This window comes from Cervus elaphus, chromosome 32 (assembly GCF_910594005.1).
Source record: "Cervus elaphus chromosome 32, mCerEla1.1, whole genome shotgun sequence".
Lineage (NCBI taxonomy): Eukaryota > Metazoa > Chordata > Mammalia > Artiodactyla > Cervidae > Cervus > Cervus elaphus.
Window position 1 is genome coordinate 30,461,794 of NC_057846.1, and position 15,212 is coordinate 30,477,005.

At 35.9% G+C, this 15,212-nt stretch overlaps 1 non-coding gene across 1 annotated transcript; it reads left to right on the forward strand.

Moving 5' to 3' along the window:
• The first annotated feature begins 5,378 nt into the window (after positions 1 to 5,378).
• On the forward strand, positions 5,379 to 5,508 carry LOC122688163. Its single transcript, XR_006339380.1, has one exon. It is a non-coding gene; the product is annotated as a small nucleolar RNA SNORA33 (small nucleolar RNA).
• The last annotated feature ends 9,704 nt before the right edge of the window (positions 5,509 to 15,212 follow it).

The following is a 15,212-nucleotide window of genomic DNA, read 5'->3' on the forward strand; positions in this document are numbered from 1 at the left end:
ATTATTGAAAAACTGTATGCTTCGTATTTTACGTTAACCTGGAAATCTTGGATTTCAGTACCTCAGATCTCTGAAAATGAGCCAGGAGTTACAACTGTGTTTCTCCTCTCACTTACTCATATGACCTTAAGAAATATATTTAATTATCACGATCACCATTTCTCTTTGGAACAGTTATACGAAACTGAAAGTTTTGTTTGGTTACCTTCATCTCTAAATTTCCGTGTTTCCTTTAAGAAAAGACTCAGCAATCTTGAGTTCAGTAGCCTCTTCTGAACTTGTTATTGATCTCCTTCTATACCTAAACATGTTGTTTATAAACGTTGAAATGCACATCTTCCCAGAAGCCAATCCCTATTCCTTTTTTTTTTTTTTTTTTTTGCCCGCCGCGGACCCGAGAGCGTCACTCACGAGACCAGCTCCGTGGACAGACCTAGCGGGCCCGTTTTGGGCCTATTCCTTTTTTAACAATCCCTTTCTTACTCTAATTATTGGAACATTAATGTCCCCTTCAGAAAACCATACTTTGTTGACAGGCTTCAGTAATATGGTTAACATTAAAGAGAAAACAAATGTATTTAGGTCTTATTACATATGATCATTTAGGAAACTATTAGAAGTATTTACCAAATATTTATTCTCTGTTAATCATTCTGATTACTTATCTCCATCAAACTAAAAGGCATTGGTCTTTTGAATAAATGGTAATTTGATCGCAAAGGTCAGTTGCTGAATTCCTTGTAACATGTTATGCCATTCAAAATTCCTACATATTCTGCCATCTGAATACTTAGTTGGACAGTGCCTCATTTTGTAAAACTGATATTGATACAGTAAAACTCCTCATGAATTATATCCTTGCAAACTTGGTATCTCTGTATGAGGCAGCAATATGGAGAGGGTTTAGGCATTTAAGTGCTGCTTTTTATGGCAGTTAATATCAATATCATAATACTAAATTATTAAAATAGTTGAAGATATCTAATGGCCAAATTCTCCATATAGCCATCAAAACCAAACTCACTTTTGAGTTTTTTATGAGTGAGGTCTTGTCACCTTATTCTTCCAGTAGCTTTGGTCTAGTTAGAATTGCTCATATGACCATATTTAAGAATACTTGGAGAAATTATTTTCTTCTGTGTACTAGTGTATATTATAGTAATGAATATTTCCAAATGTCATGATCACAAAAAAATAGTATTGCATTTTTATTCATTTAAAACAATCATAAACTAACAAATGACCTCATTGAACACTGTTATTCATATTGTTTTATACCACAGTTCATTAGTTGTTTAAATGTCAAAGACCAAAGACTGGGATTTCTATTGTATTTAACTCTAAACACTGCTGCTTCTACTAATTTATTCAAATGAATAGGAGGGCTTATAGTTACAACATGAAATAGTATACATCCTCCTTGCAGGATTCTGAGCTATATAGATCATTGATTAATGGTTTTGTTTTAGAAGGAAAACTATGTTAGTATAGTCCATGTACCTTTTATACATGCATAGTAAACACCTTGATATTCATAAAATCAGTATATAGAGACTGTACCATAAAATGGGCCCAGGATGGATTTACTCATCTGAGTTTAAATTTTCATTGCTTGCTAAAAATTCCTTGGAAAATATAATCAATTTGAAATTCTTTTAGAACCAGAGGGCTATTTTTTTAAGTGGGGATTGAAGCGGTTTCATTCTTTGAGAAAGTTAATGGAAAAAACATAAAAGGAAATGAGGTATAATGAACTGTGATTCTTTTAGTTTTTGCAGTCTTAATATCTCATTTGTTTGAATATATATAAATAAAAGCCAAACAGGGTTAAAGATGTGCAAGGACATTTACTAACAATGGAAATATGTAATTTCAAGTTTGAGTGTCTCATTATTTATACAATTCTTTAAAACAGGTCCACTACTCATTTATTTTGTTTTGTAATTTTCATGTAAATGTTTTCTTGTATATAGAGAAATATGAAAAATGGAACTATTTTCTTACACATACTATGCAATATGTTTGTAAAATTGCAATATTACCAAAATTACAAAAGCTGTGCTTTTGTATTCTATCCTTGCTTTATGTAAAATCAATCTTTTTCTATTTAAATGGACTATCTGTCCCATAAATTGTAGATAACATATCTATTCAAAACTCAGTCTATTGTATCTTTTGTTTAGTTTGGGGTGAATTGGGTTATATTTCTTTTGGGAGAAAATGCAGCAAAGTTGGCAGTTGGAAACTTTTTTTCTCAGAAAATGAGACCTTTGAAGCATGCAATGAGCTCACATAATTTAAGATCTCTCCTGTAATTCTTGTATTTTGTCCTAATTTTGGTGCTACTGTGTAACCATGATTAAATATGATAGTCAAAACAAAGAGGATCAGAACTCATATGCTATCATTTCATTTATTTTATTAAAAAAAAGGTTAAAGAGGAGGAATAAGAGTATTGCATAGAGACCTTTTTTGATTATGTGTTTTAAATATCAACTCTATTAAGATATATGTTTTTAAAATTTTAGTTTTATCTATATTTATATTTGCTAAAGATGCTTCTCTTATGAAAAGCTGAATGTATTTTTCCCCTTAAACACATGACCAGTGAAACTAAAGAATTCATGTTGATTTAAAGGTCATGGTCACTACATTTTACGAGATGGTTAGCTAATAGTTTAGCCATTCTGAAACTGCTATGATTTGATTTTGAGGATAAGACTAGACAAATTGCTATTTGCTCAAACACACACGCCTACATGGACAAAAATCATCACCCACAAATACACATATATGTGCAGTATTGAATATATACAGCATACTAATTGTCATTTATTTACTTGATGCTGAACTTCTTCACTTCCTTGTTACACTCAGAATATCAAAAACAAGCATGTTCAAGACAATAACATGAATGTTATTACCTTTTAGAGATGCAGTTCCCAGTGCAGTACCTTATTGGCTTTGAGTGTGACATTATTCCTCTTAGGTTCCAAAAAAGGAACAGGAACCCTTGAAAAATTGTATTTTCATTCACTATTACTTTTTTTTTTCCTTTGCTGTTCAAATATCTACAGTAGTCTGAATATTAGAAATAAACAAAACAAAACCAGAATCATGTACACTCCTTACAAAAGCTTTCAAATGTTAAATCTAAATAGAAGCTAAATGAGTTCTGTCACTTTGGGGAATTTTATATATATATATATATATATATATATATCATAATTTTATTTAATCTATAGCAAAATTTCGGATGGTTCCAATGAGCAACCAGACACAAACTTCTTTCCAGCAGATTCTCACACCATTTACCAAACGTAATAGTGCCTAGTGGGTTGTTGGAGTGGAGATTGGCAATGGACATTAAGCCAGATAATTCCAAAGCAATATTATACTAGTGTTTACAGAACATGGGCATATTGCTAAAAGAACATGCTAAAGGCTACTGAAGATGGAACTTATATAAACTGAAAGTGTTGCTCTTGCTTCTTGTTAGTTACCAAGCAGAAGCTTACTTTTGCATCACATGACAAACTTCAGAGAGAAGAGTTATCAACATGCTACCTGTTACCGAGAATGTTTATATAACTAAATTCAGGCTCTCCAGGGAGGAGTGGCATTATGGTCCATCATGTCAGTGGTTCTGGAGTGACTGATGAATGGCAGTACCTCTGCTCTCGTTTAGCAGTGAGATGGCCTCATGGTCTTTCAACTCAGTTCAGGGCCTCACTTTCCCAAAATGGAAACTAAGGGTGTTAAATTCAAAATATTTTTTAAATGCATCATGCATCAATGTTACCTTAATATCTTCTAAAGTATCAATGTTTAAGTCTGTGCTATATAGACTTTACTTTTACACTAATGTGGAAGTTTAACAAATAGAGCAATGTACTGAAATGAAATAAACAAGGAACAGAGGTGAGGAGTTGTCAAGCCCTTGATAAATTACAGTCCATTACATAATTCAGAGCATACAATAGAATTACCTGGGTTATAAGAGTTGTCTGAGCTCAGCATAACTATTTTATTTGATAATCAACTGTTCAAAAAGAGAAATACATGAACTAACATTGGATAAACATATATTCTTTATTCTATACTTAATTAAGACAATTTATGTTACTTTTAAAATTATAATCTCAAATATTTTTGGATTAAATTTAATTAATCCCAGTTTTATAAACATAAAAACCCTGTTTAGGAGTGGTCAAGTAAATCACCTGTTATACTTTTTTATGTTTTAAATTTAATGCATTTGCATGCATTTGCTCATTTATTTGCTAAATGGTAGCTACTATGTTCTCGACACTGATAAACAGTGGTTAACCAAACTGATGGAGAAGGCCATGACTCTTGTGGAGTTTTGGGGCTGGTAAGAGAATGCAGACCACAAATAATGTAAAAATTAATAAACCAGATAATATGATAATGTGAGAAGTTCTATGCTTAAACCCCTCAATGTTGCTTATGTTATGTTGAGTAACTTATTATTTGCTTTTCCTTTTAATGTGTCTGTTAGAATAACCTAGTAAAACTGATCTGAATATTATCACAAAATATACCCCAAACAAGGCGGTTTTGTCTCTCTCTGGGACAATGCTGTTGAGTCAGGTATTTCTACATCATTCTGGAATATTTTAGGGGCAATTCTAACATGGAATTGCAAGATTCTCTTTATAGTTTGACAAGATTCTTTCTATCCCTGCAATTCTGTAATGACTGAACAGTAAATTATCAATCTTAGTTTCTTGAATTTTGCTCTGAAGGCATTTTTAAAATATTTATCATTGAACATAATAAATTATAAACTCACACCATGGCCAAATGCCCCTAAGGAAAGTGGAATCATATAAATGGGGTAGGGTTTGGGATACATTATCATTTTAAAGTTGGACATCCTAAAGTTTTGTATTATTAAGATGACCCGGAATATAGTCTAATGATTCTTTATGGCCAGCCATATTGATTAATCTAAAAATGGTATGATATTTGAAAGTTCCGATATTTAACTGCAATATATTTAACAAATTGTATAAAGATATTTATTTAGACCAGATAGTTTCCCAATCAGAAACTTTAGATTTTTTTTATTTTTTTAAAGAGTGTACAGACTGGTTCATTTCCTTGCATACAGCTTGTTATGATTTTGGATGGTTATCTTAGTGTGGTTACTAGGGGGAAATACATGGTGATAAATACTTACTAATTAGAACAATTAAAACAGAAAAAAAGTTGAATCAGAGGACCAGTATCTAATATTACCAATTTAGTAGTTAACCACCATTTTCATTGCAATAACTCTGGTTTTCAGGGATGGATTATTTTCAGTTTGAAGCTACAACTATTGTCAATGTTGACATGAAAAATGTATTTCCAAGCCAGCCAAAGAATCTGCTTACCTGAATGTGTTTCTGCAGAAATTTAGAAAATGCTGGCAATAGGAAAGCCATGTTACGAGCCTTAAAGACATTGAGGTCATTAAGATCCCTGAAAATGGCTACAAGGTGTGTACGAAAAAAAATTTAAAAAATAAAAATTTAAAAAAAAGAAAAATGTATTTCCAAGCTCTGACTGATTCATCAGTTTCCCACATTGCTTTAAAGAAAATTGACCTACCATATTTTCACTACCCCTTGAATGTGTACAACCAAATAAATTCAAATATCCTCTAGATATCTACAAAATATACATATTTCTTTTAAGAAATGGTAAGTATCATTTGATAATTTATTTTAAGGTAATTATTTTGTTAAGAGTACTCCAGAATAATCTTCTGTCCATATTCAGATCATGATTATGAAGGTCAAAAGATCATTTACTTTATTAAAGATATAGAAGTGGGAATAAAACTAATTGAAATCATTCTGCCTCAACTTTCTCTATTTGTTATGTTCTGTGTTATTTATAATCAGTTTTGTTCTGCAGTTAACAAATACTTGTATAGGTCTCTACATACTTGCAAGAGCTGAGGTAAGATTGATGTAGTTGAATCAATGTGATAATGTGATAAATGCAAAAAAGAAAACTGTTAAAATTTTCCTAGCATAAACCCTTAATGACAAAAGGCAAGACAAATTAGAGGAATAGTTTAACATAGTGGCTACTTTGTCTAAAATGTATAGTTTCTTTAATGTAGTTTAGACACAGTTGCAAGTTTAAGATATGCTTAAATGTCACAGAAAACCCCACATCACATCTGCAACGTTGTGTTAAATTGTTTTGCTTTGGTAGGAAAATATATTTTAATCCATTTTGTGTAACAGCAAGACTTGATCTGAATTGTCAAGAAATGATTTTAGCTTTTGTCAAACTACCATGTCTCTGCATTCTATAGTGCTGTGGGAATGGATAGCTGAAGGGAATTCAAATGCCAATTTGCTGAATAACAATGATCAGTCATTTTCCATTAAACACAGTGTTCAAGAATCAGAATGAATTATAGGAACCATGTTATATTTTGAAAATTGAAGGCAAATGAGTAACCAAAAAGTAGTCAAAGATTAAAGGCAATTAACTCTCACTAAAATTCACCATTTGCTTTGAGCTCAAAGCAATTATTTACAAATATGATCATCTATATGGTGACTTCAACAAATTTGATAACATATATTAAGAAAATATAAGATAAAGTATATCCTTCAAGTATTGCAGCTTCTACAGGCTTAGTTTCTCAGTCCAGGGTGTCTGGATTAGCCTGGTTTTTCATGACCTCAGAAAAGATGAATCATTTCAAAAATCAGTAAACAGAAGGAGAAGTACATGGCTGAAAGCATTAATTGTTCATTGTTTGAATAAGTTGCATTTTTCTGATCCTTATCATGTCCTGACAATATATTTAAGTAATAATCATCTGGTACCTAAAAGTTTTCATTTAATCCTCTGTACTTCTCCCCAGTTATATTTATCTAATAGATTAAAATCCCTGGAGAAGGAAATGGCAACCCACTCCAGTACTCTTGCCTGGAAAATCCCATGGACAGAGGAGGCTGGGAGGCTTATAGTCCATGGGGTTGCAAAGAGTCGGACATGACTGAGGAACTGAGCACAGTAGATTTAAATGTAACTGGGACACTTTTCTTTTCCCAGAGACTCCAGCGAAATGGTCTTAACTTCAAACACCCAAATTTCCTATTGGAAAGAAAAACTAAGGACTGCCACAAAATAAAGCTGCTTTCCAAAAGAAAGATTGAATTTTTCCTACCATAAAATAGTTGTTGGAATAACATTTAAATAGTTATCCCTTAATTGCTTATGTAAAGAAAATTCAATTCATTGTATCTCATATTCATTCTATACTAATAGAAATGTGCTCTGCTTTTATCTGAAAAATGGGCTACTTGAACTCAATTATACGTTTCTCAACAGAAATGACTTTGTACTTTGTGATTATTCAAAATGTATGGGAAGCTCTAGAATATAATTATGGTTACCCAATATTTTTATTATCTAACACATGTACCATATACCCCTATTTCCTTTGGGAAATGTAGAAGCAGAGTGCTAACTCTTCACAAAGACTTTCATTGGTAGTCTATGCTTATTCACCATTACAAATTCTGTTTGCAGAGAAACATTACCTATCTTAAGAGTGTGCTGCAAGCATACTGCTTTTTTTCTCTTAGTTATTTGTTTCTTAAACCTCTTGTTTCAAAAACTTACATACTTTTTAAGCATGATAATCTTAAATTTTTCCATATGTAGAATGCAATTTACGCTTTTTAAGAGACTGACAGTTTTATATCTATAATCAATACAAAAATAATAACTACCATGTATTTTTATAAAAAGAAAAAAATAAAATTTGGCCTCATAACTCTACTTTCTGTGACAATATAATTTATAGCTATAGAGCTAATGTCTATATATAACATTAAGGAAAATAAACACTTCCTCCAAAAGTAATATATTGTAGAGTTTAATTTTAAAATGTCACCTTAGCCAAATTATTATAATAAAATATTTAAGTTCCAATAAAATCAATAAATAATATACTACATCCTTTTAGAAATATGTTTTTATTGGGATTATTAGAAGAATATATACATTAATATACTATAAAATTTTTAACTGTATATTGCATTGGATTTTTGGAAGTAAATATAAATAAAACATTTAGTGCAAATCAAAACCACAATGAGGTACCATTACACACCAGTCAGGATGGCTGCTATCCAAAAGTCTACAAGTAATAAATGCTGGAGAGGCTGTGGAGAAAAGGGAACCCTCTTACACTGTTGGTGGGAATGCAAACTAGTACAGCCACTATGGAAAACAGTGTGGAGATTCCTTAAAAAACTGGAAATAGAACTGCCATATGACCCAGCAATACCACTTCTGGGCATACACACTGAGGAAACCAGATCTGAAAGAGACACGTGCACCCCAATGTTCATCGCAGCACTGTTTATAATAGCCAGGACATGGAAGCAACCTAGATGCCCATCAGCAGATGAATGGATAAGGAAGCTGTGGTACATATACACCATGGAATTTTACTCAGCCGTCAGAAAGAATTCTTTTGAACCAGTCCTAATGAGATGGATGGAACTGGAGCCCCTTATACAGAGTGAAGTAAGCCAGAAAGATAAAGAACATTACAGCATACTAACACATATATATGGAATTTAGAAAGATGGTAACGATAACCCTATATGCAAAACAGAAAAAGAGACACAGAAATACAGAACAGACTTTTGAACTCTGTGGGAGAAGGTGAGGGTGGGATGTTTCAAAAGAACAGCATGTATACTATCTATGGTGAAACAGATCACCAGCCCAGGTGGGATGCATGAGACAAGTGCTCCGGCCTGGTGCACTGGGAAGACCCAGAGGAATCGGGTGGAGAGGGAGATGGGAGGGGGGATCGGGATGGGGAATAAGTGTAAATCTATGGCTGATTCATATCAATGTATGACAAAACCCACTGAAATGTTGTGAAGTAATTAGCCTCCAACTAATAAAAAAATTAAAAAAAATAAAAATAAAAAAATAAAACATTTAGTAAAACCTATAGTTAGAGGTGTTAACTTTGTCTCTCATATTACATGTAAGGCTTTTGCCATTGTAATAACATCATTTATTTTAAGAAGAAAAAACTCCCTGCAAAAATAGCAGTAAACAAATAAATGATAAAGCATTAAAACATCTACCTAGGTGAATACCAGATTGAAATAGTCACTCAAAATAGAGGCTGAGCCTTTATTTCATTTTTGATAATATGCGTTTTATTTTTCATAAGTAAGAATGTTCTGCATATTTGCACTTTCTTCAAAAAAAAAAATTTTTTTTTTTAAACCATAGCCTATGAAAGAAGGCAATATTTACCGTTAAGTGGAGCTGGCTATGGCTCAGTTGGTAAAGAATCCACCTGCAATGCAGGATAAGCCTCTTTGTGTGGACCTACACATATTACATTGAATCAGTGTTTCTGAACGTGTTTCATTGAATTCTAGTTCCACAAAATATAAACAAGAATGTGAAAAAAAAGGCATATGGACAAAAAACAAAGGAAACCAAATGCACAGTGCCAACAAGAGAAATCCCTGGGAAGAGTGGACAATTCAAACATAGCTCTTGTTAAAGCCTTTAATATGTGTATTTAAATATCGATATTTCATAACCTCAAGATGGAGATACATTTTGCAGTGCCTCTCAGTTATTTAACAACAGAAATCTGTTTTTACAGAAAACATCACACTAAAACGTATCTTGGGAAAAGCTGCTCTAGGTTTTTTAGCAGTGAACCTTGCTGTTAATTGAGATTTCACTTACTTAAGTCACCACATTATTGTGCAAAGAAATGCTCTCCAGCCACATGTCCACAGCACATGCAGGTAACTTAATACTTTTTAAATTAAAAAATCCTAATTTACTGTAAGAATATTCCATGTGTTGTATTTACTCTGCCCGTTTGAATTCTGATCCTCTCCTCTGTCTTCCTTTTTTGATAGTCACAAAATCTTCAACACCTGCCTATTGATGGCAAGCATATAAAATTATATATTTCACAAAACTTGTCTTAGGCCTGGATCATCATTTCCTGTTTTAACCAGAATTTAGATTGCATCTTGGCTAAAGCCAATATTTTGTGAATTTGGAGAAGTGTGACATTTTTATATTTAGTAATGACATATAGAGCTTGCAAAGCTATATAATTCCCCAGTTATTCTGTAATACTCTCTTTACACAGTATATTTAAAAATTATTTGTTCCCAGAGCAGCTTTTACTTTATTTATTTTTAAAATTTAGATCTTAAAATGATTTTGATAAAGATTTATGAGAATAAAAATATATAGTGTTTGATAAAAATATTCTCTTGTGAAGAGGTTCAGTTCAGTCACTCAGTCGTGCCCAACTCTTTGTAACCCCGTGGACTGCAGCACACCAGGCTTCCCTGTCCATCACCAACTCCTGGAGCTTGCTCAAACTCATGTCCATCAAGTCAGTGATGCCATCCAACCATCTCATCCTCTGTTGTCCCCTTCTCCTGCCTTCAGTCTTTCCAAGCATCAGGGTCTTTTCCAATGAGTCAGTTCTCTGCATCAGGTGGCCAAAGTATTAGAGCTTCAGCTTCAGCATCAGTCTTTCCAATGAATATTCAGGACTGATTTCCTTTAGGATTGACTGGTTTGATCTCCTTGCAGTGAACGTAGTCCATTAGTCAGATAATCTCTTATTCACTGATTCAAATCTCTGTCTTCTTTTTACATTGTTTATAAGCATTAATAATATAATCTTGTTACCTCTAGACTATACCTATTAATTTGGGCTTCCCAGGTGGCTCAGTGGTTTAAAAAAAAAAAAACAAAAATTTCACCTGCCAATGCAGGAGACACAGGTTTGATCCCCAGGTCAGGAAGATCCCCAGGAGGAGGGAGTGCACCCTCTCCAGTATTCTTGCCTGGTATGTCCCATGGACAGAGGAGCCTGGTGGGCTACAGTCCAGGGGGCTGCAAAGAGTTGGACATGACTGAGCAACTGAGAGCAAGTGAATAAGTTGGAATACCTGATGTCCTTGCAAAAGGATACCAATAACAGTTTTATTTTTTTAAAACTCCCCAATAGTTTAAAAAACAGTTCATTTACATTATTATGATGACATCCAAGAAGTACTATTTCTAGCAAAAGATGCAGAAAGAAAAAGTACTTTCCAGACTCTGAAAAGCCCTGCAATCTCAAATACACATTAAGTAATTTTCTCATTCCTTCCTTTAGGAATCATAAGTTGTTATAAATATGTACTACCTCAAATTACATTTAAAAAAGAGGAAATGTCAATACAATAATATAGGAAAGAGCTAAGAAACATACTCAATATATGTGAAGGTATTAGCATATATATTGGCAGGGAAATAGAGCAATACATATGAGAAAGAGTTAAAAATAGTACCAAGTACAAATAGTACCAAGACAGAAATATATTATGGGCTGATCTAAAGCTAGAGATATCAATGTCCTTCAACAGAGTTAGGGTCAGATTATTTTCCTCTTACTACAGGAAATATTTTAATAGGACAAAACCAAAGACTGTATCTGATACCATTTTTGCTAGAGTCAAAGATACACAGAAGTAGCCTCCTATCTTTTAAAAAAACTATCCATAAATCATAGAATCTTTAATTGTAACTTAGTTTGATTTACAGATATTGTTCAGGGAAAAGAATGCAGGCAGTTATTGCAAGGATAACTACATGAACAGGAAACAGAATAACCAGTGATGGGAAAATGGGTACATTTGACAGAGTTCTTAAGAAGCTGAAGAACAAAGTGCCTCATGAGAACAGAAGTATATTCTATATGTGCACAGGGTCTGAAGGATGAGAAAGCCTATTTAGTTAAAAATAGGAAAAAAGTCAACACTCTGCATTAAACAGGTGGCAGAATTACCAACACTCTTAGGAGAGAGAAGTAACCTGAAAATTCGTCATGCCTGCCCTACTCTTGTGAATGGAGCGGTGACAATAATGACAAAGTAATGTTAATGTACTCAATTACTTCTTATCGTGATTACTATGAGTCAGCCGTTCCATAACCATTTTTCAGAATACAAACAACACTTCAAAATGGATATTATTGCTCCCATTTAACAAATAAGGAAAAATGAAACTTGGATCAAGAAGCAGAACTGTAAACACAAGCTGGTTTTACTAGTTAATCATATTTCAAAGAAAGAAAGAAAGTGAAAGTCGTTCAGTCCTGTCCACCCCTTTGCGACCCCATGGACTATAGAGTCCATGGAACTGTTTAGGCCAGAATACTGGAGTGTGTAGCCTTTCCCTTCTCCAGGGGATCTTCCCAACCCGGGGATGGCACCCAGATCTCCTGCATTGCAGGCGGATTCTTTACCAGCTGAGCCCCAAGGGAAGCTCAGGAATACTGGAGTGGGTAGCCTATCCCTGGGGTCTCCTGCAATGCAGGCAGATTCTTTACCAACTGAGCTATGAGGGAATCCCATCATATTTCAAGGTTGTATAGAAAACCATTTTGGAAACACAAACAACAGGTTTGTGAGAAGGAGGTTAGAAGTCTAGAAATGACCATTAATAACTTTTATCTTTTCTAATTAAAGATTATTACTTATTTTCTTAATTATATGAGAATATATATGGTAATGATCATTCATTACATTTTCTGGCTACTAAGCACCTTTTAAATACTCTCTGTCTGGGGGACTTGTGTACCTTATAAATCCTGCTTATGGACAGTGGAGATGTAAAAACTAGAGTGTGAGCATGTGACATAGATATCATGGGTCAAACACACCCATGCAAATTGCTTTGCAAGTTTGCTTCCATGTAGCATCCATTTTCGGGCCAATGCATTACCAAAGGCGCACATTCTCTTCCAGAAGTCATGACATCTTGTGCCCAATTTCAGCAATGCAATTTTCTTGTGCCTTTTCTGGAAGCAGTGGTAGTCAAGTCTTCACTCTGAAGCTGAGTGAATAAACTGAGTATTGAGTATCCTTTAGTAATTCCATTATGGCCTGAAGTAGACTCTGTTCGTCTAAATCACTGTTTGTATTTTTGTGTACGTGGTAGGTTAGTTATGCTTTCTTGACCTTGGAGTAGTGGCTGTCTGTAGGAGGCATCCTCTGTGTCCTGCGCCTCCTGGCGGTGCACTGCCTCTCCTCACCCAAGCTGTATGCTCTAGGGGTTCCCCCAAGAGGGCTGCGTGGGTCCTTCTGTTGTGGCAGGCTGACTGTGTGGGTGGCGGGATAGGCCTGGTTGGCCGCTACTCTGGCTGATTACCAGGCCCTGCCTGTGAGGATGCTGCTGGCTGCTGTTGAGTGAGGTCTGGTCCCTAGGAGGCTGGTGGTGGAATCCTAGGGGCCCCCGGGATGAGTGCTGGCTCCGTGGTGGGTGGAGTCAGGGTCCTGAAGACGGGCAGTTGCCTACCCACTGGCACATGAAGCCAGATCCTGGGGTTAGGGCCGGACTACTGGCAGGCAGAGCTGGTTCCTGGAGCCTGGCTGCAGGGCCAGGGATTCCAGAGTTTGCTTCAGATTGTTGAAGGGAAGGCCAAGTCTTAACACAGTTGAGTATGGGGTCCAGGGTGTCAGAAAGGTAGTGCTGGCCGGCTAGTGGGCTCTGCTAGGGTCAGCTGGTCCCAGGCAGGAGCCTGGCCTGCACCGAGGATCATAACTTCCTTGTCTCTGGTGTCTGTCTTCCTGTGGGTGGGAGGGCCGGGGCCTGCTCACTGGTGGGTGGAGCTAGGTTCTGGCCCTCCAGTGGGTTGAGGTGCAGTTCAGGAGCCTGTCTGGGCACAGCTGTGGGCCCTCTAGTCTCTTATTAGCCTGGTTGCTGATGGGGTTGTTTGGCTTGAGGAGTCCCGGGTGCAGCTGGATGGAGGCTCCTGACGCATGCGCCAGGCCCAGCTTCCTCGGCTTTCTCGCCAGCAGGCACTCCCGGCTGTGGCCACGCCAGAGTCTGTGTTCCTGAGCTGCAGGCGACCACCACCCCCAGCCACCTCTCCAGGAGACTCTCTGAGACCAGCAGGTAGGTCTGGCCCAAGGGCTTTTCAAATGAATGCCTTTGCATGAGATTTTGTGTGTGTCCTTGAAGAGTGAAGCCACTGTTTTACTCAGTCCTAGGGGGCTCCTGCAGTAAAGACCTGCTAGGCCTCAAAGCCAAATGTTCTGAGGCCTTGTCTTCCTAGTGCCGGACCCCTGGGCTGGGGAGCCAGATGTAGGGGTTCGGAATTCTCACTCCTGTGGGAGAACTTCTGGAAGGTGTAATTAACCCCCAGTTTGTGGGTCGCCCACCCCTTGGTATGGGATTTAAGTGTACTGCGTGTTGACCTCCCCTCTCTGCGTCTCCTTGTGGTTCTTTTCTTTAGTGGTTGGAGATCTTTTCTGGTAGGTTCCAGAGTTTTTTGTTTTGTTTTACGGTTTTCTGTGGATAGGTGTGATTTTGGTGTGCTCTTGAGAGGAGGCAAACTCAGGGTTCCTCTACTACATCATCTTGGCCACTCCAAAAAAATTGGGTTTATTTATTTGTTTTCTATCTGCTTGCTTGTTTTTTTAATTCTTAGCCTTTATTTCCTGAAAATTAAATTTAGAAAATTCAATAATGTTTTAAAAACACATAGACAAAAAAACTCCTAAAATCCCACCAATTGAAAATACACAGGTAATATGTCAACAACAGTCTTTTCAAATATCTCTATATGCATTGAAATGGTATGCACATACTCACATACACATGCATACTACTCATAACTATATGTTGAATGAGATAGTTCCTATTATATATTTAGGGTGAAATCCCAATGATGCTGAAAATATAGGCAAACAAGTAACATTAATTAATTGTAACACATTAATAGATGTTAAGCATATTGGCAAAGGATTAATTAGAAGATAAAGCCCCTCCTCAAAGACCAGATCCCCTACTCCAGGACCAAAACATTCATTCCTCCAGTTACAATTTTGGGTAGCCTTAGTGACTTTCCACAACTTATACTCAGCTAAACGAAGCTGTCACTTGCTCCTTCCCAGAGGTGACCCATGTCCAACTACTAACTGGGGATGGGTTTAAAAGGACCAGCCCTCTTACCCCAAATTGAGGCAACTCTATATGGCCTTCCCAGCTTCAGAGATCACAGGAAAACCTCTCTCTGCCCCAAATCCCATTTCCTTCACCCCGTTACACATGTCGAAATCAATCCCTATAAACTCATATGTTAGTCTTTTCTATAAAAGCCTGCT